The following is a 23,127-nucleotide window of genomic DNA, read 5'->3' on the forward strand; positions in this document are numbered from 1 at the left end:
TTCTGATTCTGAAACTCCTGTGGCCATCCACCTATATCTATGCCCCTCACAACTGTATATACTGTACCTTTCTACAGTCACTCGTCAGCTTCCTATACACCAGGGGAAGAAGCCTCGGCCTTTCCTGTCCAGCCCTTTCTTTTAAATCAAGTCCTTTAGTCCCAGTAACATCCTTGTAAATTTTTACATATCCTTGTATTCCTTTGATGCCCCCTAAAACTCTGACTCTGAATGTAAGCCTCTGCCCTCTAACACAAGGAAATAATAAAGGCATCCGGCTTGCGAGACCATGGATCTGCGCCTGGAAAGTCTTCACTGTCCAGGGCGCAGGCCTGGGCAAGGTTGTGTGGAAGACCAGCAGTTGCCCATGCTGCAAGTCTCCCCTCTCCACGACACCGATGTTGTCCAAGGGAAGGGCATAAGGACCCACACAGCTTGGCACCAGTGTCGTAGCAGAGCAATGTGTGATTAAGTGCCTTGCTCAAGGACACTACACATTGCCTCGGCTGGGGCTCGAACTCACGACCTTCAGATTGCTAGTCCAATGCCTTAACCACTTGGCCATGTGCCCACAACACAAGGAAAGGTTTCCTGATATCTACATACACTCATAATATTATATCACTCAGTTGCCTCCACTCCTCCACAGAACAACACAGGAAACAATGACAGAACAAAGCAAGATGTCAACAGCAAAGCAAAACCCTTTCCAACCCTCCCAACACACGCACTCACACTCTCACTCTCACTCACACACTCACTCACTCACTCTCTCACTCTCTCACTCACACACACACACACCACCCCCTCTACCCACCTCCCCCCAACCACAGGACAGGCTGCCTCTACTATTTGGCCAGGGCCCTGCATTTATTTATATATATCATACCTACTTTTACTCGGCCCCATCCAAAAACACATCACCTCACACAAATCAACATTAAATTCCAGTTGTTTTTGCTCTGCCCAGCTTACTAACTGATCAATATCATCCTAAAACTATGGGTGGTGGGTTAGAGATACGTGTCTACCGAAGGAGCTGGTGTATATCACAAGTTCTGGTTATGCGACCACTGATACCAGGCAGACACTCTTTGAAGAGTATTGATAATGGCTGGGGTCACCCATCTTGTAAAGACACTGCCCAGAAGAAGGCAATGGCAAACCACTTCTGTAGAAAAATTTGCCAATTTGACAAGTACCCGCAATAAATGGCTAAAGAAAGACAGTGATTTATACTTTGATGCATAGCGGTTCCACACTCATTATTCAGCTGAGTAGAATTAGAATCAGCTTTATTATCACTGATATATTTCACATCATGAAATGTTGTTTGTGGCAGCAGTACAGAGTAAGATAAAAAATTATTATGTTACAATAAAAAATAAAATGGATAAAGAGTGCAGGAGGAATAAGTGAGGTGTTGTTTAAGTCATGGACCATTCAGAAATATGGCAGGAGAGGATGAAGCTACTCCTAAAATGTCGAGTGTGGGTCTTCAGGCTTCTGTCTCTCCTCCCTGACGGTAGTAGTGTCAAGAGGGCATGTTCTGGATGGTGAGGGTGATTAATAGTGGTTGCCAGCTTCTTGAGACATTGACCTTTGCAGATGGTGGGGAGCAGTGTGAAGAGAGGAGCAATTTTCAAAACTACTTACGTGTCTTAGTCGGCATGAACAAATCGGGCCAAGGGCCTCTCTCCGTGCTGGATAACACTGATTGTCATTTGAGGTGCAGCACGGGAATGGGCCATTCAGCTCTGTGGCCGTAATGAGTGATAGAAATGTCTTTTTCCCAGTGCCGTTTCTCCCAGATCCCCACCAATGCCTGAGAACATTAAACCTTACCTTGGGTGCATCTGTGCTATGTAACAACGAGCACACAGTGCTTTTCCCTCCCCTTTCTATAATGTGCTCTCTTACGACATGAAAATTAATTTCTCTAACTTCCGGTGATGTCTCTCCCCTCCCCTTCTCTCTTTTTTTCCATTCCCCACTCTGGTTCCCTTCTCACCCTGTCTCGTCTCCTCACCTGACCGTCACCTCCCTCTGGTGCTGCTCCAACTTCCCACTCTCCCTGGTCCTCTGACCTCTCCAATCAGATTCCTCCTTCAGCCCCTTACCTCTTCCACCAATCACCTCCCAGCTGTCCCAGTGTCTCAACAATGAACTAACTACAGGTTGATGTAATGCACTCCAGTCTTGGGGCATTTGGTTGCTGGTGCATTACTTATTGATGAGCTGCAGGGATGTTGGACTCAGGAGGGATCTCAGGTTTTCTTATTCCTGACAAACTCGTGTTGTTTCGGAAAGAGATAACTCAGAGTTTTTGGAAAGGAATTCCCTTTGCTCTCGACTGGCTTGGCATAACTACTCAAACTGAACAGAAGTGACAGGCTTGCTTCGCTTTGAATGCAGTTCCTGGCCAATGACACCAGCATCTTAATTGGAGAGTAATGTAATCAGAGGAATATGAGACTTGAATTTATTTTACTTCATTTATTTATTTAGAACTACAGTGTAGAACAGGCCCTTCTGGCCCAAACGAGCCACACTGCCTAGCAGCCCACCTGTTTAACCCTAGCCTAATCACAGAACAATTTATAGTGACCAATTGACCTACTAACCAATATGTCTTTGGACTGTGGGAGAAAACCAGGACACATGGAGAATGTATAAACTTCCACTGTAGTTAGAGATACAGTGAGGTAACAGACCCTTCTGGCCTAACGAGCCCGCACTGCCTGATTACACAGATGTGACCAATTACTAAAGCGTACATCTTTGGAATGTGGGAGGAGACCAGAGACCAGGAGAATACCCACACGGTCATGGAGAGAATGTACAAACTCCTTGCAGGCAGCAGCACGAATTGAACCCGAATCACTTGTTATGTTCTGCAACTTCAAATCATTAAATTAATTGAAAGGAATTCATGAGAGTCCAAAATTAAGGTCGAACTTAAAGTTTACTTTAAGTGAGGCATGCACACTTCTCGTGCTAGTATGTTAGATTATGAGGACACGCAGTCTTCTTTTTATTGTCATTTAGTAATGCATGCATTAAGAAATGATACTATATTTCCTCCGGTGTGATATCACAGAAACACAGGACAGACCAAGACTGAAAAACTAACAAAAACCACATGATTATAACATATAGTTACAACAGTGCAACAATACCATAACTTGATGAAGAACAGACCATGGCACAGTAAAAAAGTTCAAAGTCTCTCGAATGTCCCACATCTCACGCAGACGGGAGAAGGAAGAAAACTCTCCCTGCCAATACCGACCACAGTCCGACTCTTGAGTTGTCCGAAAACTTCAAGCTTCCAATCAGCCCTCCGACACCGACTACCGAGCACCACCTCTATCCAAACGATTCGACCTCAATCTCGGTTGCCAGCAGCAGGAAAAGCCGGGGATTTTGGGGCCTACCCTCCGGAGATTCTCGATCGCGCAGTAACAACAGCAGCGAACGGGCGTTTCAGAAATTTCTCCAGATGTTCCTCTGTGCTTTCACGTCTGTCTCCATCAAATCAGCATTGTCCACGGCCCCTATTTAACAGGGATGATATCATTTTCACCGGAGGGCTGCGCGCGCGCGCGGCGTGCTGCTATCTTCTCCTCCCACCTGACGTATGCAATTCACATATTTATACATATAACTCATAATGAATTACTTAAATGAACAAGAATGCTTAATCAAACTATATATATACACACACACATATAAGATTACTCAGATATTATTGAAATATTAAATACACAACATCACCAGTGCTGTTACGTGTTACTCTAACTACTACACTACTGTGCTCCCCTGAATTTCTTTACGATTTCAGAATTATTCTGTTCCAGTGTCTATTATTTTCTGGTAATTATTGCTGTAAATGTGGCTTTCTAAAATTTCCTGGTTACAAACAACTGATATTCAGATGAAAAAGCACATAGCGTTGTGCTTTGTTATGGTACTTTAAGAGAACATCTCAAACGTAGAAGAAAGTAGTGCAGGACCAGGCCCTTTGGCTCACGGTGTTGAGCCAATATAATTAATGCTCGAAAAACCAGCTTTATTAGTCACATGTGCATCAAAATGTCCAGTGAAATGTGTCGTTTGACTCAATGGCCAACACGGTCTGAGGACGTGCTATCGAAGCCCGCATGTGCAGTCGTGCTTCTAGCATCAACATATTTGCAACTTCCTAACCCTAACTGTCTGTCTTTGGAAAGTGGGGGAAACCAAAGCACCCACAGGAGATCCACGTGGTCACGGGGAGGTGTGCAAAGTCCTTACAGACGGTGTAGCAACTGAACCTGGGTGCTGCCGTTGTAAAGCGTTACGCTAGCCGCTATACTCTGCTGCCCGTCGATGCTTCATGAGCAAAAGCTACATCATCCCAGGAGGCAGAGTCCAAAGAAGAGGCTGGATCCTCGTCAAAGACGGTCTATTAAAACTGCCCTCCTCCCTTTGTTCTTTGTATCTGCTTGATTGGCTCCATGCCCCTCTGCGTCCGTGGACCATCCTTGCCTTTGTCTTTCCCATTGCAGCGTTACCAGTAAGAGGCCATCTATAGTGTCACTTTTGGACTTCCCTGTTAACCTGGAGTGTTGGAGTGATTCTAACTAGGCAAACCCAACAGGCTGTTGGAGTAGAGCATGTGTTCCCAATCTGGGGTCCATGGGACCCCTTGCTTAATAGTATTTGTCCGTGGCATTAAAACAGTTGGGAATCCCTAGATTAGAGTGTAAAATTGTTATTTTTCTTCATGTTATGAGTATCGATTTCTCCTTCTCTCCTTTTCCATTCCCCATTCTGGCTCCCCTCTTACCCCTTCTCTTCTTCTCACCTGCCCATCACTTCCCTCTGGTACCCCGCCTCCATCCCTTTCTCCCATGTCCACTCTCCTCTCCGATCAGATTCCTTCCTCTTCTGCCCTTTAACTCTTCACCTATCCCCTCCCAGCTCCCTCACCCAGTCTCACATATCACCTGCCAGCTTCCCCTCCCACCATCTTACTCTGGTCCAGCCCTGATGAAGGGTCTCGGCCCGAAGTGTCGACTGTTTCGACCTCTCCACGGATGCTGCCTGACCCGAGTTTCTCCAGCAATTGATATGCATTATTTTTCTCATAGTTTGATTTCTCTATGCTTGTATTTTTATATAATCACCTCTATACGCGTAATTATTCAAAGAATTTCCCAGTAATTGTAGTGTAGCTGAAGCGGTGTTTTGCTGGAAACTTGATTTCTCTGCCCCAGGTATCACATTGCTTGAATCTGGCCATTTCATGCACCATTTGTTAGTATGGATATAAAAATAATAACATTATTTATAGAGCACTTTCCTTATAGATAATGCAATTCAAAGTGCTTTACAATGTGATAAAAGTACAAACATAAAAATCAAATAAAAAATAAAAATAAATGTGAGAATAAAAGATACAACGATATTAGTCAAGGGCAATATTAAATAAATTGGTTTTGAACTGATGTTTAAAAGTGCTAACTGAGTCTGCATCCCTTACAGTTTTACAGTAGGTCTTGAATTCCACCGATTAGGGCATAGTTAAAAAAGCTGACCTCCCAATTACGCTGGTAACAAATCTTCTCAAAAGTGTTGTTTCCTCAGTATAGTTTTTTGTTTATGATAGAACGCTTGAAGCAGAATACAAATATAATTTCAGACTATTTGTATCACGTAGGAATTTGGAAAAACAAGAAATTAACTTTTATTAAATATAATGTGTTTAATTGCATTATGGTGATGATGCTTTGCAATAGTTCAACTAAGCTAAAAATGTTTCGTTGGTGATTTTCATCTGTACTTTTCCTCAGTGTCTGAGGCGTCTTGCTTAAGTGTCCAACAATAATCAGCCAGCATTGATGGATTCCAGTTGCCCTGATACCATTTCTCCATGACCTCAATGGCCTGGTGAAACCTTTTACAATGCTTGTCGCTGACAGTGCCAAGAGTTGCAGGGAAGAAGTCTAAAGGGGAATGCGGAAAACAAAACTTTAGTGACATGTTGCACTTCATGGTTTTGTATGCTTGAAGCATGTTGTTTGGTGTTCTGCAGTTGCCAAGAAAATTTTCAGCAACGTTCTTGAATGGCTTCCATGCGATTTTCTCCGGTCCCACTGGAAGTTCTTCAAATTGCCAGTCGCTGGTGACCTGTTTGATTTGTGGACTGACAATTTTGGCATCAGTTATTCTGGTTTGAATTATGAATTGAAATAACAAATACAGGTGATTTCAAAAAATGATGTGTGATAGGGAAATTTCATAAGTGATTTTCATGATCAACAGCCCAAAATCCATAGGATACACCCAAAAGTATTCAGGAAGCAAAATCTTTGTTGTCCAGCGTTATTTTTTGAGGGAAATTGTTTAAATTTAAAAGACCCACAGAAGAAGAGCCGAGAGCTGTTGATTTCTTAACAAGATAACAATAATAGCAGATAACAATTTTAAAAAGGTAATAAAAATAACAAAGATATCTTGTTATCTTTCTAGCATGACCTAGTTTTAGGTAAGGATGCCCACAACTTGCTTTTGTTCTTGTTTTTTTCTCTTTGTTCTTATTTTACTTAATAGAAAGCTGTAACTATCAAGTTTTTGTCTCAGTTTTGACTTGTGAAGAACCATTGTATCACAGTTTCACCAGAATACAACAAGGCCAACTCTTGTGGGACTATGTGAGTTTTTTAAATAATAAGCGCGAGGGATTCTATAGCGGAAATACAAAAGGCTGGAGGAACTCTGCGGATCAGGCAGCCTCTATGGAGAGGAATAAGCAGATGACATTTCAGGCCGAGACCCTTCGTCAGGATATATTAAATAATACATTATGATGGACTAGCCATGATCATGGTTCAGAGCCAGCCTGAGTCCCTGCTGTCAAAATGGATCTGAGTAATTAAATGAATAATGACCCAGTTTAATTCCACACAAGAGGCCTATTGCAAGTACCACTTATCTGAAATGCTCGGGGCCAGGAGTGTTTTGAATTTAAGATTTTTTTTGGATTTTGAAATATATAATGGGATAGCTTGGGATCGCCACCATTTCAAACTCGGAACTGATGTGCTACCGATAAGCAGTCTTTTCTTACACTTGTTCATCACACAGATGTACTGATGCAGCAGTTCAGTGTGTCAGATTTTTATCAGCAATGATCTTGGCAAACTCATCAATAATTTCTTTGCTGTTTCATGATCAGCAGACACTTTATCACCACAGATCTTTAAAAAATTAATGCAGATTTGTGAAAGCAGCCTGCTGAATATTCACAATTGCCTTCAGTTTCCAGTGTGTCGTGATCAGTCCTTGCTTGTTTTCATGGTCAGCGTATCCTCACTGATACTGATTGATCCATTCCTTCAATACATGATCAGATCTTCATCCTTCGCTTCACGCAGTGTTTTTTCTATCTTTCATTGACTTCTGTTCTTTACATACGTGTGGTCCCCTCTCAGCATTGTCTGTGATGGAGCATCAGCTGGGAACGTTCCGGGAGATTTGTGGAATTTTCCACTTGTGAGGTCGTGTCAGTACTCAACAAAAAATTAAGATTTTGAAGACTTTCAGAGTTTCGAATTTCGGATAAGGGGTACTCGACCTGTACTGATGTTTTGGGCTGTGTAGATATTGATTGTACTTGTGGCTTAAATAGGACTGGCCTGTAATGATACTTACAGAAACAGCCTTTCAGCTCATGATGTCTGTACTGAACACAATGCCAGATTAAACTTGGCCTCAAACACAAGTGATTCTGCAGATGCTGGAAATCTACAGGAACACACAAAATGCTGGAGGAAGATGAGAGTTCGATTCCCACATCTGCCTGTGAGGAGTTTACACATTCTCCCCGTGACCACGTGGTTTTCCTCCCCCTGATCCAAAGATACCAGTTAACAGATTAATTGATCATTGTAAATTGTCCCTTGATTAGGCTAGGTGCGTTTCTGGGCAGTGTGGCTCGACAGGGCCAGAAGGGCCTATTCCTCAATAAATAAGTCAATAAAAACTCAGCAGCATCTATGGAAAGGAATGAAGAGATCATTTTTCTGCCGAGACTTTTCATTAGACCTGGAAAGGAAAGGTCTCGGCCCAACACAGTGGCTTTTCATTCCTCTCCACGGATGCTGCCTGTCCTGCTGGGATCCGCCAGCACTTTGTGTATATTAAACTAGACTTGTGTATATTCCTCTCCACAAATGCTGCCTGTCCTGCTGGGATCTACCAGCACTTCGTGTACATTACACTAGACTTCATGTGCTGACGCACCATCACATCCCCCCATTCCCTGCATATTCATATGTTTGTGTAAAAACACCTGAAACACCGCTGTAATATCTGCTTCCATCCATTCCAGCTATCTTCCACTCTGTGTGAAAGTAACTTGGCCCCTCCCCACGTCTCTTTTAAACTTTTCTCCTTTCACCATAAATACATGTCTCCTAGCATGTGACATTCTAGCCTGGGAAAAAAAGATTCTGACAATCTACCCTATCTCATCATCATCATCATGTGCCGTCTCTCTGACGTGGGTGATCACAGTCTTTCCATGACCATGATTGTTCTTGGTAAATGTTTCCACAGAAGTGGTTTGACATTTCCTTCTTCTGGGCTGTGACTTTACAAGATAGGTGACCCAGCCATTACTTTATACTTTATTGTCGCCAAACAGTTGATACTAGAACGTACAATCATCACACCGATATTTGATTCTGTGCTTCCCACTCCCTGGATTACAAATACTAAATATTAAAAATGGTTAAATTAGTACATATTAAAAATTTAAATTATAAATCATAAATAGAAAATAGAAAAATGGAAGGTAAGGTAGTGCAAAAAAACCGAGAGGCAGGTCCGGATATTTGGAGGGTACGGCCCAGATCCAAGTCAGGATCCGTTCAGCAGTCTTATCACAGTTGGAAAGAAGCTGTTCCCAAATCTGGCCATACGAGTCTTCAAGCTCCTGAGCCTTCTCCCGGAGGGAAGAGGGACAAAAAGTGTGTTGGCTGGGTGGGTCGTGTCCTTGATTATCCTGGCAGCACCGCTCGGACAGCGTGCGGTGTAAAGTGAGTCCAAGGACAGAAGATTGGTTTGTGTGATGTGCTGCGCCGTGTTCACGATCTTCTGCAGCTTCTTCCGGTCTTGGACAGGACAACGTCCATACCAGGTTGTGATGCACCCTATGCACCCATTATCAATACTCTTCAGAGATTGTCAGTGGTTGCATAGCCAGGACTTGCAATATGTACCAGCTGCTCGTACGACCATCCACCACCCGCTCCCTTGGCTTCATGTGACGCTGATCAGGGAGCTAAGCAGGTGCTACAACTTGCCCAAGGGTGACCCGCAGGCTAGCAGAAGGAAGGAGCACCTTACCCGCCACACATCTACCCTATCTATACCCCTCATAATTGTTATAAACTCCTATCAGATCTCCCCTCAGCCTCAGAAACTCCAGAGAACATAACCTCTCCTTATAGCTCATACCAGAAGGCATTCTGGTGAACCTCCAATGCACTCTCTCCAAAGTCTCCACATCCTTCCTGTAACTCATCAAAGTAAACCTTTTACCAAAGTACGTAGACGTCACCATGTACTACCTTGAGATTTGTTTTTTGTAGGCATTTACAGGACAATAAAGAAATACAACAGAATTTATGAAAAACTATACATAAACAAAGCTGGCAAGTAACCAATGTGCAAAAGAAGACAAATTGTGCAGGTGGATAGGCAGATGTGGGGCCTCCATTGGTTGGGGTTGACCATGGACGTTGTGTCTTAGTTATCTCTATAGTTGACACACAAGCCAGGGCCGGGTGATAATGGAAGGCAAGCTGATATTGTCCATGCAGTAGGCACCCCCTCTCCACACAGCTGATGAATCCAAAGAAACGACAGAGACCAATGCAGTTTGCCACCAGCAGCAGTACAGGAGTTGCCAGTCAGCATTGAACTCGGTTTAGGGCTGCCTTATGGGCCCCAGCTCCCGGATTTTTCCTCGGGGTGTACTCCCAAAGCCTTCCCCACCAGTGAGTATAGCTACAAGGCAGCAGCGGTTTGAGATCAGAGTTTTCCTTCTAGATGAGTTGCCAACCACGGCTGACAAGCCCCATCCGCCCGAGGGAGGCAGGTAGATGTATAATACTGAGAGCACAAGTTGTAGAGTCCTTGAAAGTGAGACTGCAGGTTATGGAATCAGTTCAGTGTTGAGGTGAGTGAGAGAACTGGACTCCCTGGTGGTTGTGTCTGAGAGGAGGATGCTGCAGGAGCTACAGAGCATTATGGACAATCCCCCTCACCCCCTCCCTGACACACAGGGCAAACGGAGGAGCACCTTTAGTAACAGACTGATTTCCACCAAGATGCACCACTGAACGCCACAGGAGATCCTTTCTCTCTCTGGCTATAAAACTCCCCAACTCCTCCTCGTTCAGGATATATAGTTTCATTGCACATCTGTATTTTGCACTTTTACTTTTTAATGCACATTTTGTATTTCTTTTCATGCCTGAATGCCTACATTTTGTATTTTAAAGTGTATATTTCTGACTGGGCAACCTTACAATCATTTCCTTCGGGATAAATAAAGTTTTACCTTATTTGCACCGGTTCAAGAGCCTGATGGTTGTAGGGTAACAACTGGTCCAAAACCAGCTGGTGTGGGACGGAAGACTCCTGCACTTCCTACCCAATGGTGGTCGTGAGAAGAGAGCATGGCCTGTAACAGGGTGCCAGAACTGCACACAAGGGGACAGCGTTTTCCTGGGTGTCAACATTAACTTTGTTTTCTGATTCCCACTAGGAGTGAAAACATTACAGTTCCTATTTCAATACCTTAAATTCTGCTTTTTGTCAGTGTGGGGTTACAGGACATATTTTCTTGTTTTTTTTTGCACTGGAACTGTTTGCCTGATTGAATAGATGGTTAAGAGCACAAAGTCAGTCGGTCAAAGGGCCGATTCTGTGACTCAGAACCTGATGTTTTAACTAAGGTGGCTTAGGTTTGAGCTGGTTTTCTTTTTGACTTCATGGGATTGTTTTTGGGGACAGAAGGGGTTCAGGTTAGGGTTTTAGGGACAGGGATGTAGGCAAATTGGAGGACAGGCTGGAGTCTTAAGACTTAGGCCTCAGTTCCACATTTGAAAGATAGTGTCATGGACACGGGACATCCACTGACTGGGCTGAGATGTCCAGCCGACAGGCCAGCGTGGACGAAGGCTGGTTTGCTCCCCAGGGTCAGTGAGTGGTCAGCAGGTTCCGGATTCGGAAATCCGTGCAGGCAGCAGGAACGAGTTCCGATGGCCCCTGGGTTTGCGAGTCGGCGAGACCGGAGTTCCGCGAGAGCTAGAGGTTTGGTGGTCGGTGAATCCTGTGGTCGGTGCAGAGGGTCAAATCAGAATTCCAGAAGTCGAGGCCCATTGCCCGAGTCCTGGGTCTGCGAATCTCTGTAAGTTCACTCAGATAGTGGAAGGTCCAATGTCTGTGTGTGCAAGTCCGAATTCAGATCCAGGTCCACTGGAGGCCGAAGAACGCAGACTATCCTGGGGATGAAGGACTGTGTATGTGTGTGGGTGGGAGGGAGAAATAGGACTTGTTTCGCTGTTGTTGTTGAGGAGTGGTCAGTCTGCATTTTCCTAAACTCTACAAACACCTCACAAGTCCACAATAATTTTGCTTTGATGTGTGTTGTGTTCGGTGTTGCTCTGTGAGCATTCAGGGCCTGTTATGTTAGTGTCGGACTGTGCTGCCCACACACATGCTTAGGTAGGCTATCCTAATCTCAAACAAGAGAAAATCTGCCAACGCTGGAAATCCGAGCAACACACAAAATGCTGCAGGAGCTCAGCAGGCCAGGCAGCATCTGTGGAAAAGAGTAAACCGTCAGCGTTTCGGGCCGAGACTTGATGAAGGGTCTTGGCCTGAAACGTCAACTATTTACTCTTCTCCATCTGTAAGGGGTTTCTTCTTTCATGTTATTTGCTAAGGCTAATAAAATAGCTTCTTTGTTATGTTATAATAAAATGGCTTCTCTGTACTGTTAACTGCTGAGACAGTGGTTCTCAGTGGCAGCTTGTTTGGGTTATAATTACTGATAACGGGAATTGTATTCATTTGCTAGCCAATTGGGATAGATGTTATTCTTTCTTGTGTGTCTGTAAGCTATCGTTATCGCGGGCTTTGGGGCAGAAGGCGCGACGGGGACAGAGAGAGGAGACACAATGAGAGAGATGCTGTAAGCTGGGCGAGGATTGGACCCAAGAGGGAGTCCGAGGCCCAGGGGCTTTTCGGGAGGAAAACCGAAGAGGAAGGACATGCTGGATGCGCTCTGGTCGACCACCGTGGTTGGTCCCAGGCGGCGGGTTGAGTAGGTCGGAGGGGATCAAATGGTGGAAAGAAGACCATGTTAATTGAGCTCCTGCGGTTGTGCACAAAGTGGTTGAACTTTGATAAGTTTGGTGCCTTTTACTTTCCTTTTATATTGTATCTCTATTAGTTACATAGTTCCAGTAAGATCTATAAAGTGTAATCTGTAAATCGTACATTGTGTGCTGTCTGTTAATTGGCGGTGTGGGGTACATCACACAGCATCCACACAAACTTGATTACCCAGTTTGGCGGGGCTGAAGGCTGCTCCCCCCAGACGAAAGCGAGCTGAGCCAGCCCGAGGCTTACCAGGAGGCTACACATAGATGCTGCCTGGTCTGCTGAGCTCCCACAGCATTTTGCGTGTGTTGCTTAGGTACAGTATGCTGGTTGCTAATGCAAATGACACAATTCACTCTGTTTCGATGCGCGTGTGATCTTCAATCTGTTTCAACCAGGAGGTGCCTAATCTCCCGAAGTCCGAAGATGGTAGGTTGGTTGGTTAATTGGACATTGTAAATTGTGTCGTGATTCGGCTACGGTTAAATCGGTGGGTTACTAGGCAACCAGCTCAAAGGGTCAGAAGAGCCTGTTCCATGTATCTCAATAAATAAAAATAAAGTGGCCACTGAATATTTATAACTGTAATTTATAGTTTTTTTTATGTATTGAACTGTACTGATGCCGCGGTACAAAAAATTTCACAACGTATGTCAGGGATAATGAAGCTGACTCTGATTTAACAGCTCCCCTCGGTGGCTCCACAGTGCAGGTCTTGTCACTACCCTCTTTTTTGAAAAAAAGGCTGCACACATCTTGTTCATTGCATCAATCTCAAAAGGTCAAGCTTCGGGGAAGACCCGTGTTGGCTGCGGTTCGCTGGGAGGACTGTCAGAATTCTGTGAAGAATTTCCCAGCCACTGGGTTGGCAGCCCTTTGTTCCCCCCCTCCTCTCCGTTTGCATTTCCATAATTGAAGAATAAGCCCTCACAGAGCCCGGTCACTGGGAAAGGTGATGCAATATTTACTCAGTTTATTTTTAGCGGGTCCACAAGGCAGCAGTCTCTGTGTATTTTACTTGAAAGGAAATTAAAGATTGTACATGATGTGGTGCAAAGTCTTTACATTCCAAGTCTGGGTCAGGCATATGCCAGTTCCGAATATTTAACCAAACGTTTATAATTTACTGGATGAAAGCTATGTAAACTGTGAGGAATTGCATGCATACCTATCCTAAAGTGGATCTTTTTCAGCTTAGCAGAGGGCAAGAGGAAGAGAGGGTTGTTTTCTGTGGAGCTGCAGAGCCTGAGGGCAGATCAGATGAGGATAATGAGAGGCATAGACAGACTAGACAGGCAGTATCTTTTTCCAAGGGTTGAAATGTTCTAATACCACAGGACATGCATTTAAGGTGAGAGGGGGCAAATTCAAAGAAGATGTGAAAGGCAAGTTTTTTTACCCAGAGAATGGTGGTGCCTGGAATATGCTTTCTGGTGGAGGTGGTAGAGACAGATAGATTAGGGACTTATAAAAGATGCTTAGATAGGCACATGGATGTGAGGAAAATGGAAGGATATAGACATTGTGTAGGCAAAGGGGATTAGTTGTCCTCTTGATAATAATTTAATCGGCTTGGCATAACATCGGGGGTTGAAGGACCTGGTCGTGTACTGTACTGTTCTATGTTCTAAAGAATAAAGTTAGGGTGTTCTGGCCAGTATTTGTTCCAAGATTGTGGACTTCAGGAAGGGTAAGACAAGGGAACACACACCAGTTCCAATAGAGGGATCAGAAGTGGAGAGAGTGGGCAATTTCAAGTTCCTGGGTGTCAATATCTCTGAGGATCTGACCTGGTCCCAACATATTGATGCGAAGAAGGTAAGACAGCGGCTATATTTCATTACGACTTTGTGGAGATTTGGTACGTCACCTAAAACGTTTGCAAATTTCTGCAGATATACCATGGAGAGCATTCTAACTGGCTGCATCACTTTCTGCTATGGGGGGTGGGGGGAGGGATGGACTATTGCACAGGATCGAAGTAAGCTACAGAGAGTTGTAAACTTAGCCAGCTCCATCGTGGGCACTGGCCTCTGTAGTATCCAGGGCATCTTCAAGGAACCATCCCTCAGAAAGGCGCCGTCCTTCATTAAGGGCATCCGCCACTCAGAACGTGCCATCTTCTCATTGCTACCATCAGGAAGGAGGTGCAGGAGCCTGAAGGCACCCACTCAGGAACAGCTTCATCCCCTCTGCCGTCCGATTCCTGAATGGACATTGAATCCATGAACACCACCTCAATACTTTCTTTTCCCTATTTTTTGCAGGACTTACTTAATTTAACTAATATATACAGTAGATCTATGTGGAAAACCATGGTCACCAAAATCCGCATCTGATATGGTACCTAGACAGACAGACAGTAATTCACACTTTTCTTTTTCTCTCTGTGTTATGTATTGCATTGTACTGCTGCCACAAAGTTAACAAATGTCACGACATATGCCGGTGATATTAAACCTGATTCTGATTCTGAAGTTTCCATCCGCCGTGTGGCAGACAACCCGAGTGTGTCTGAAGAAAACATCAGGCCTGTGTTTATGAGTCAGGTACCCCTCCCACCCGCCCGCCATTGCTCTTTCCAGGGAATGGGTTTGGACAGATTAAAAATTAGCTTTATTTGACTCGTGAACATTAAAACATGCAGTGAGGTGCGCCAACAACAGGAATTCTGCAGATGCTGGAAATTCAAGCAACATACATCAAAGTTGCTGGTGAACGCAGCAGGCCAGGCAGCATCTATAGGAAGAGGTGCAGTCAACGTTTCAGGCCGAGACCCTTCGTCAGGACTAACTGAAGGAAGAGTGAGTAAGGGATTTGAAAGCTGGAGGGGGAAGGGGAGATGCAGTGAGGTGCGCCGTTTGCATCAGCAACCAACGCACTCCAAGGGCACCATGGTAACGTAGAGGGCAGCTCGACACTCTTACGGCTCAGGGCATTGGAGTTCCGAGGTCAACTCCGACAGCGTCCGTGAGGAGTTGGTGCGTCCTCCCTGCGACTCTGCGGGTTTCTTCCGGATGCTCCGGTTTCCTCCCACATTCCGAAGATGTACCGGTTAGGAGGAAAATTGGTCATTGTAAATAGTCCTGCGATTAGGCTGGCGGTTAAATCGGTGAGCCCCTGGGCCGTGGGGCTCATTGGGTTGGAAAGGCCTGTTCTGCGCTGTCTTGTGAAACAAATAAGGAAATACATTGTGCTGGGAGCAGCCCACAAATGTCACCATGTTAGCGGCACCAACGTAGCGTGCCCACGACTTAGTAATCCTAACCGTACATCTTTGGAATATGGGAGAAGACCAGAGCCCCATGTTGTCACGGGGAGACGGTACGAACCCCTTACAGTCAGAGGTGGGAATTGAACCCCCGATCGCTAGCACTGTAAAGCGCTACACTAACTGCTGTGCTAATATGCCAATCTAAGCAGGGTGGGCTTTGCTCGGGGTTGTTGAGTGGTTGCCAGGCTTCTCATCAGCAGATCTGAGGGGAGATGTTTTGCCAATCTGTTCCTGAGAAACCCGGGAGTTTTGGGGGAGACGCGTCTCCTCTGATTGGCATGATCCACCTCCTGTCTCAGTTTTCTGCCTCCACCCAGTTCTCTCCACCCCTGATAATGACCCTCAATCCAGACATGTTTCCTGTCGAGGGGCAACAAAATAGATGTGGTGGTTTCTAAAGTAATATAGGTATCTCAACATGCCTCAAAGCAATGTCATCAGACATCCCACCTCCCCCGGAAGTTCCGGGAGTCTCCCACATATTAATAGTGGATCCCTGATGCCCGCAAATTATATACAGTATCACGGAAATCAATTTTTTTGAGAGCGAGCGAGAGAAAAGCAAGAGAGAGCGACCGCGAGAGAGAGAGCAAGCAAGAGCACTTGAGATTGCGCGAGCAACCATGAGACAGCGCGAGCAAGAGTGCACCATGGCAGAGTGTTCCAAAGAAAATATAAAACTTACAGTACGTCACCCCAGACTACACTAAAGTGTACCCCTGCCTAATAGGGGTCAAAAATAATGACAGTGTTGCTCGCTGCGCTGTTTACAACAGTGACTTTTCTATTGCCCATGGTGGGTTAAGACTGTAAAAGACGTGGAAGTGAGGTTAACAGGTGTCATTCGTTCATTAGCAGAGCTAACGTTATTTAAACTAGCTGGCTAGCTGCTAAGGAGCTACTCTACTGCAGACATCCCACCTCTCCCGGAATTCTCCTGCAAATTGATGATGCTACCTTCCTGAAATGAGTTTTTGCAGGCTGGGATGTCTGTGTCATGATACATGTGACAATCAGGTGACAGATGGTTGTTACAGAAATGTTGACCAGGCAAACATCAAGAGGAGAACAAGCCCATTTCCTCCCTCCCTCCCTCCCACCAATACATGCATACAGTCCTCCAACCCCAGAGTAGGCCTTGTCCGGGCCTCCTGTCCTTGTCCCTGGACTGTGCCTTAAATCACAGCAAATGAACTGCAATAAAAAGCCCACAGAGAGAAGGGAGGACGTGTCTTCAGAGATTCCATTTTACCCAGAACGTTATTCAAAGATGTTCCCATCCACTCACAGTGTCAGAGGTTTTGCATCTTACGAAATCCCTGGACGGCAAACTGCACAGGCCGTCGTAATGAAATGCATAATGATCTACTCTCACCCTCCTCAAAGAATATTAAATACTCCACCAGTCCCCGGTTCACTAACCGTAATTAACCTGAAACCAGATGAAAGCGTGAAGACGTATTATAACATGCTGATGGAGAATCAGCAGCTAGCTGATTTAATTACGATGTCAGTTAATAGCTAAGCCTGAAACTAGATGGCAGAATATAGAGCCATAGAAAACTACAGCACATGAAAAGGCCCTTTGGCCCATCTAGTCCATGCTGAGCCAATTGAACCGTCCAGAGACCATGACCTGCATTCGGACCTTAGCCCTCCATACCCCTCCATCCACGTACCTATCCAAACTTCTTTAATACATTCCAATTGAACCTGCATCCACCACTTCTGCTGGCAGCTCGTTCCACACTCACACAACTCTCTGAGTGAAGAAGTTTCCCCTCAAGTTCCCCTTAAACATTTCACCTTTTACCCTTAGCCCAGATCTCTAGTTGTAGTCTCACCCAACCTTAGTGATAAAAGCCTGCTTGCATTTACCATTAAGATACCGCTTATAATTTTGTATACCTCTGTCAAATCTCCCCTGATTCTCCTATGCTCTAGGAATAAGTTCCTAACCTATTCAAATTTTTCCTGCAGGTCAGGTCCTCAAGTCCCAGCAATATCCTTATAAGTTTTCTCTGTACGTCAAATGATCTTTTCTCAAATAGAGCAAGGTGCTCTTGTGTAAGAAGATAAGATATATTGGTGTTTTCTTGGACTTCCACCTCTATAATGTGCTCTTTTATGACATAGAAATTGATTTCCCAAGCTTCCAGTAATTTCTCTTCCCTCTCTCTTCTCTTTCTTTTCCATTACCCATTCTGGCTCTCCTCACCCCTTTTCTTCTCCTCACCTATCCATCACCTCCCTCTGGCTTCCTTCCTCCTTCCCTTTCTCCCAATGTCCACTCTCCTCTCCTATCAGATTCCTTCTTCGTCAGCTCTTTATCTCTTCCTCCTATCACCTCCCAGCTTCTTAATTCATACACCCACCTTCCCCCTTGCCTGGGCTCACCTATATTCTGCCAGCTGGTGCTCCTCCCTCTACCTTCTTATGCTGGCTTCTGCTCCCTTCCCTTCCAGTCTTACTGAAGGGTTTTGTCCTGAAATGTCGACTGTTTATTCCCTTCTATAGAAGCTGCCTGACCTGTGGAGTTCCTCCAGCATTTTGTGTGTGTTGCTGACAATAATGTATTGCATTATTTTGATTCACTTTGGGTGAATTGGGTCTGAAATGCATGCGTAAAATTGACAATTCATTTCCCAGCTGTTAAGTCCATAAGGCACAAGACATAGGGACAGAATTAGGACATTTGGTCTGCTTGACCATTCCATCATGGCTGATTTAAACCCCATTCTCCTGCCTTCTTTCCGTAACCTTTGACACACTTACTGATAAAGAACTAATCAACCTCTGCTTTAAATATACCCAATGACTTGACCTCCACAACTGTCTGTGGCAATGAATTGCACAGATTCGCCACCATCTGGCTAAAAAAATTTCTCCTCTTCTCTGCTCTAAAGGAATGTCCTTGTATTCTGGGGTTGTGCCCTCTGGTCCTAGACTCCTCCACCATAGGAAACATCCTTTCCATATCCACTCTGTCTAGGCCTTTCCATATTCAACAAGGTTCAATGAGATTCCACCCCCGCCCCCCCCCCCCACCATTCTTCTAAACTCCAGCGTGTACAGGCCCAGAGCCATCAGACGTTTCTCAGTGGTTACATCCGTTGAGGTTGTGGTTCAGACTTATTTGTTTTTAGGTTTGTAGGGATGGGTTTTTCTGAGCAGAAGAGGGAGTTGGAGGGCAGGTCAGGGTTTCGGGGTGAAGGGGAGTTGAAGCTTGGGGGAAGTAAATGAAGAGTTCAGTGGCAGGTGCCGGTAGTTGGGGTGCTCCCTGATCAAAGACCAGGGACTAGGGACACTGTGAGTGTACGCCGGGTTGGCATGTGCCAAGGATAAAGGCCAGCACTCCACCTGGTCAACGGCCACGGTCGCCAGGCCCTGTGGACGGCAGCTGGTGACTCTCCCGGTTGGACGAGTCGGGCATGCTGTGTTGCTGTTTGAGTGTGTGGTGACGCATGCGGGCAGCTCCCAGCACATCGTTGGGTTGTGTTGGCTGTTAACACAAACAACACATTTCACTGCATGTTTCAATACTGTATACACTACTCAGTGGCCACTTTATTAGTTACCTCCAGTACCTAGTAAAGTGGCCACTGCGTGTACATGATTGGTCTGCTGCCGTAGCCCATTCACTTCAAGGCTCGATGAGTTGTTACGTCCAGAGTTGCTGTTCTGCACACAATTGTTGTAACATGTGGTTGTGTGAGTTACTGTCACCTTCCTGTCAACTCGAACCAGTCTGGCAATTTTCCTCTGATCTCTCTCATAACATGGTGTTAAGTGACTGAAGGTCACTGGATTTTTTTCTTTTTGTTTTTTTGTACCATTCTCAATAAACTCTCGAGCATGTTGTGCATGAAAATCACTGGAGGTGAGAGTTTATATATATAAGATACTCAAACCACCCCATCTGGCACCAAAAATCAGTCCATGGTCAATTCCCTTCGATCATATTTCTTCCCCCGCTCTGATGTTTGGTCTGAACAACAACTGATCCTCTTGACAATGTCTGCATGCTTGTATGCATTGACTTGCTGCCTCATGATTGGCTGATTAGATGTTTGCATTAATGAGCAGGTGTAGCTGATAAAGTAGCCACTGAGTGTGCATGTGATAAAGAGATGAATCTGAATTTGAAAACTTCACAGACCCCCAGCACTTGTGCGAGTCTACAGCAAGTGAAAGTGACAAGGCCCCATTGATTTCAGTACACAGCAACAGTTGCAATTTGAGTGGAAGGCAATTTTCTCTATTAAATGTATTTAATCACTTCGTGTTTTAATTGCTTTTTATGCAGTTAATATCCCCAGCTGCTATTGTGGGATTTGAATTGCCTTTCAAATTATTTGTCTGGGTACCTGGAACACTAGTTCAATTACACCATGCTATCATAGTCATCTCCTACCATCATTTATTCTAGCAGGAAGCATTGTGGTTTGGTATGGCAACTATTCTGTCTAAGGCTGCAAGCAACTGTGGAGAGGGTGGATATGGCATTGTCCGTCACGTACATCAATCTCCTCTCCATTAATTCTGTCTACACTTCCACTGCTTCAGGAAAATCGAGAACATTATCAACAACCCCAGCTGCCCCAGACGTGCTCTCTTCTCCCTTCTCTAATTGGGCAGAAGGTGCAAAAGCTTGGGAGCATGTACCACTGGACTCAAGGACAGCCCTTACCCCTACCATTATTGAGTGGTTCTGTTACAAGGATCTACCCCTTAGTATAATGATCAGAGAGGCAAAGAGAGAATCTGTAATTAGCGAAAAATACCTTTATTGTCTCAATGGAAGAACGCATGAATTCACACAACTGAACACCTGTGTGCACAGTTTTTCTGGCCCTCCACGAACGGCCAAAAATAGAAAAAGTAATACCTGTAAAAGGAGCCTCTGCTGGCCATGTATTCCTCCGATCTCCACATGTCTGATGGTGGGTCTCCAGAGAGTTATTGCTGTCAGAGCACTCGAAGCTTTTATTTTCATTCCTTGCCTTTCAGTGCTATTGGCTACGGATTATCCGACTGACATTTAACATCTTATTGCGTCTGGTCCAAGCCAGCAGTCATTTATTGCCATTCTTCCACAAGTGACAACTGGTAGTTTATTTCTCTTTGTTCTCTTTGACTCCAGATCAAACCGGTAACCAGGTCGAATCACTCAGGGCAGACAGAGATCACACCATTCACAAACCTGCATGTTACATTATTATCAAAGAACACCCTACAAATAACTTCTTATTTGGGAATGATCTCTAGTCCAACACATTACCTGAAACATCATTGTGTCTACTTTAAAACACTGATCAAGCCAAGCAACTTCAGTTCACAAAATGGAGGATGCAGAGCAGCTTTGCAAAATGGCAGCCTCCATTTCCTTCAAGCACATGGCAAGAACGAAGACCATTGGTTTGTCTACTTCCGCAGTCCTTGATTCATTGAAATTCACTGACCGTAGTTCTTTCTGGCCAACTGTTCCTAGTACAATTATGTAGATGACCTCACAATCTACCTCGTTATGTCTTTGTACTTTGTTTTTTGTCTGCACTGCACTTTCTCTGTGACTGTTATACTTTATTATTGCACTGTTGTTGTTTCACCTTGTACAACCTCAATGCACTGTTGTAATGAATTTATCTGTATGAAAAGTGTGCATTCAAGTTTTTCACTTATTGGCTGACTGGCAGGAGGCAAAGAGGAAGCAAGGAGTCTGCAGGAGGATTTAGACAGATTAGGAGAATAAGCAAAGAAGTGGTAGATGGAATATAGTGTCGGAAGTGTAGGGTCATGCGCTTTGGTAGAAAGAATAATGACATAGATTATTTTCTAAATGGGGAGAGATCTCAAAAATCAGAGGGGCAAAGGGACTTGGGAGTCTTCATGCAGGATTCTCTAAAGGTTAACTGGCAGATTGAGTCAAAGCGAAAGAAGGCAAATACACTGTTAGCATTCATTTTGAGAGAACTAGAATATAAAAGCAAGGATGTAATGCTTAGGCTTGATAACGCTTTGGTCAGACCACACTTAGAGAACTGTGAGCAGTTTTGGCCCCTTCTCTAAGAAAAGATGTTCTGGCATTGGAGAGAGTCCAGAGAAGGTTCATGAGAATGATTTCAGCAATGAAGGGATTAACGTATGAGCAGCGCTTGATGGCTCTGGGCCTGTACTTGCTAAACTTTAGAAGAATTGGAGGGAGTGATCTCATTGAAACCTATTGAACATTGATAGACCTAGACAGAGTGGATGTGGAGAGGTTGTTTCCTGTAGTGGGTGAGTTAAGGTCCAGAGGAAACATCTCAGAATAGAAGAACGTCCCTTTAGAACAGAATTGAAAAGGAACTTCTTTAGCCAGAGGGTGATGAATCTGTGGAATTCATTGCCACAGACAACTGTGCAGACCAAATCATTAAGTATACTTAAAGCAGAGGTTGATAGGTTCTTGATAAGTCAGGATGTCAAAAGTTACGAGGAGAAAGCAAGAGAAGGGGTTGAAAGGGGTAATAAATCAGCCATGATGGAATAGCAGTGCCGACTTGATTGGACAAGTGGCTAAGTTCTGCTGCTATGTCTTATGGTCTTAATCTGATCAACCTTTCTAGTTAGCTCCCCCCACTGTCCTCTATCTATTGCCTCAGTCACAGCACTGTAAACACTTTAAGCCACTTTTTATAATGCCTATAATATTGTAAATACATGCTGGTGTTTTTGTAATTATGCACATTTTATTCCATATCAATACTTTGACCTCCAACTTTATTTTTATATGATTCTCTATAATTGTCGAATGTTGCAGTTCTTGTTTCATCTCGTGCCAACACCCCACAGCAAATTACTAATACATGTGAACGTACACTCAGTAGCCACTTAATTAGATACCTGATGTGCCTAATAAAGTGGACAGTGAATGTATGCTTGTGGTCCTCTGCGGTAGCCCATTCACTCCAAGGTTTGACGTGTTGTGCATGCAGAGATGTTCTTCTGCAAACCACAGTTGTAACGTGTGGTTATTTGAGTTACTGTCACCTTCCTGTCAGTTTGAACCTGGCTGGCCATTCTCATTAACGAGGCGTTTTCGCCCGCAGAACTGCTGCTCACTGGACTTTTTTTGTTGTTTTTGGTTTTTGCACCATTTTCTGTAAACTCTAGAAAAATCCCAAGAGATCAGCAGTTTCTAAACCACCCCATCTGGCACCAACCATCATTCCATGGTCAATGTCACTTGGATCACATTTCTTCCCCATTCTGATGTTTGGTCTGAACAACAACTGAACCTCTTGACCATGTCTGCGTGCTTTAGTGTAATGAGTTGCTGCCACATGATTGGCTGATTAGATATTTGCATTAATGTACAGGTGTAGCTAATAAAGTGGCCAATGAGTATATTTGGTGAATAAAGTTGA

At 44.5% G+C, this 23,127-nt stretch overlaps 1 protein-coding gene across 1 annotated transcript in view; it reads left to right on the plus strand.

Moving 5' to 3' along the window:
- The window catches only part of LOC134352127 (arf-GAP with dual PH domain-containing protein 1-like), a 210,242-nt gene that overhangs the window by 153,043 nt on the left and 34,072 nt on the right, over nucleotides 1-23,127 (plus strand). The gene's annotated exons all lie outside the window — the stretch shown is intronic.

This window comes from Mobula hypostoma, chromosome 9 (genome assembly GCF_963921235.1).
Source record: "Mobula hypostoma chromosome 9, sMobHyp1.1, whole genome shotgun sequence".
Lineage (NCBI taxonomy): Eukaryota > Metazoa > Chordata > Chondrichthyes > Myliobatiformes > Myliobatidae > Mobula > Mobula hypostoma.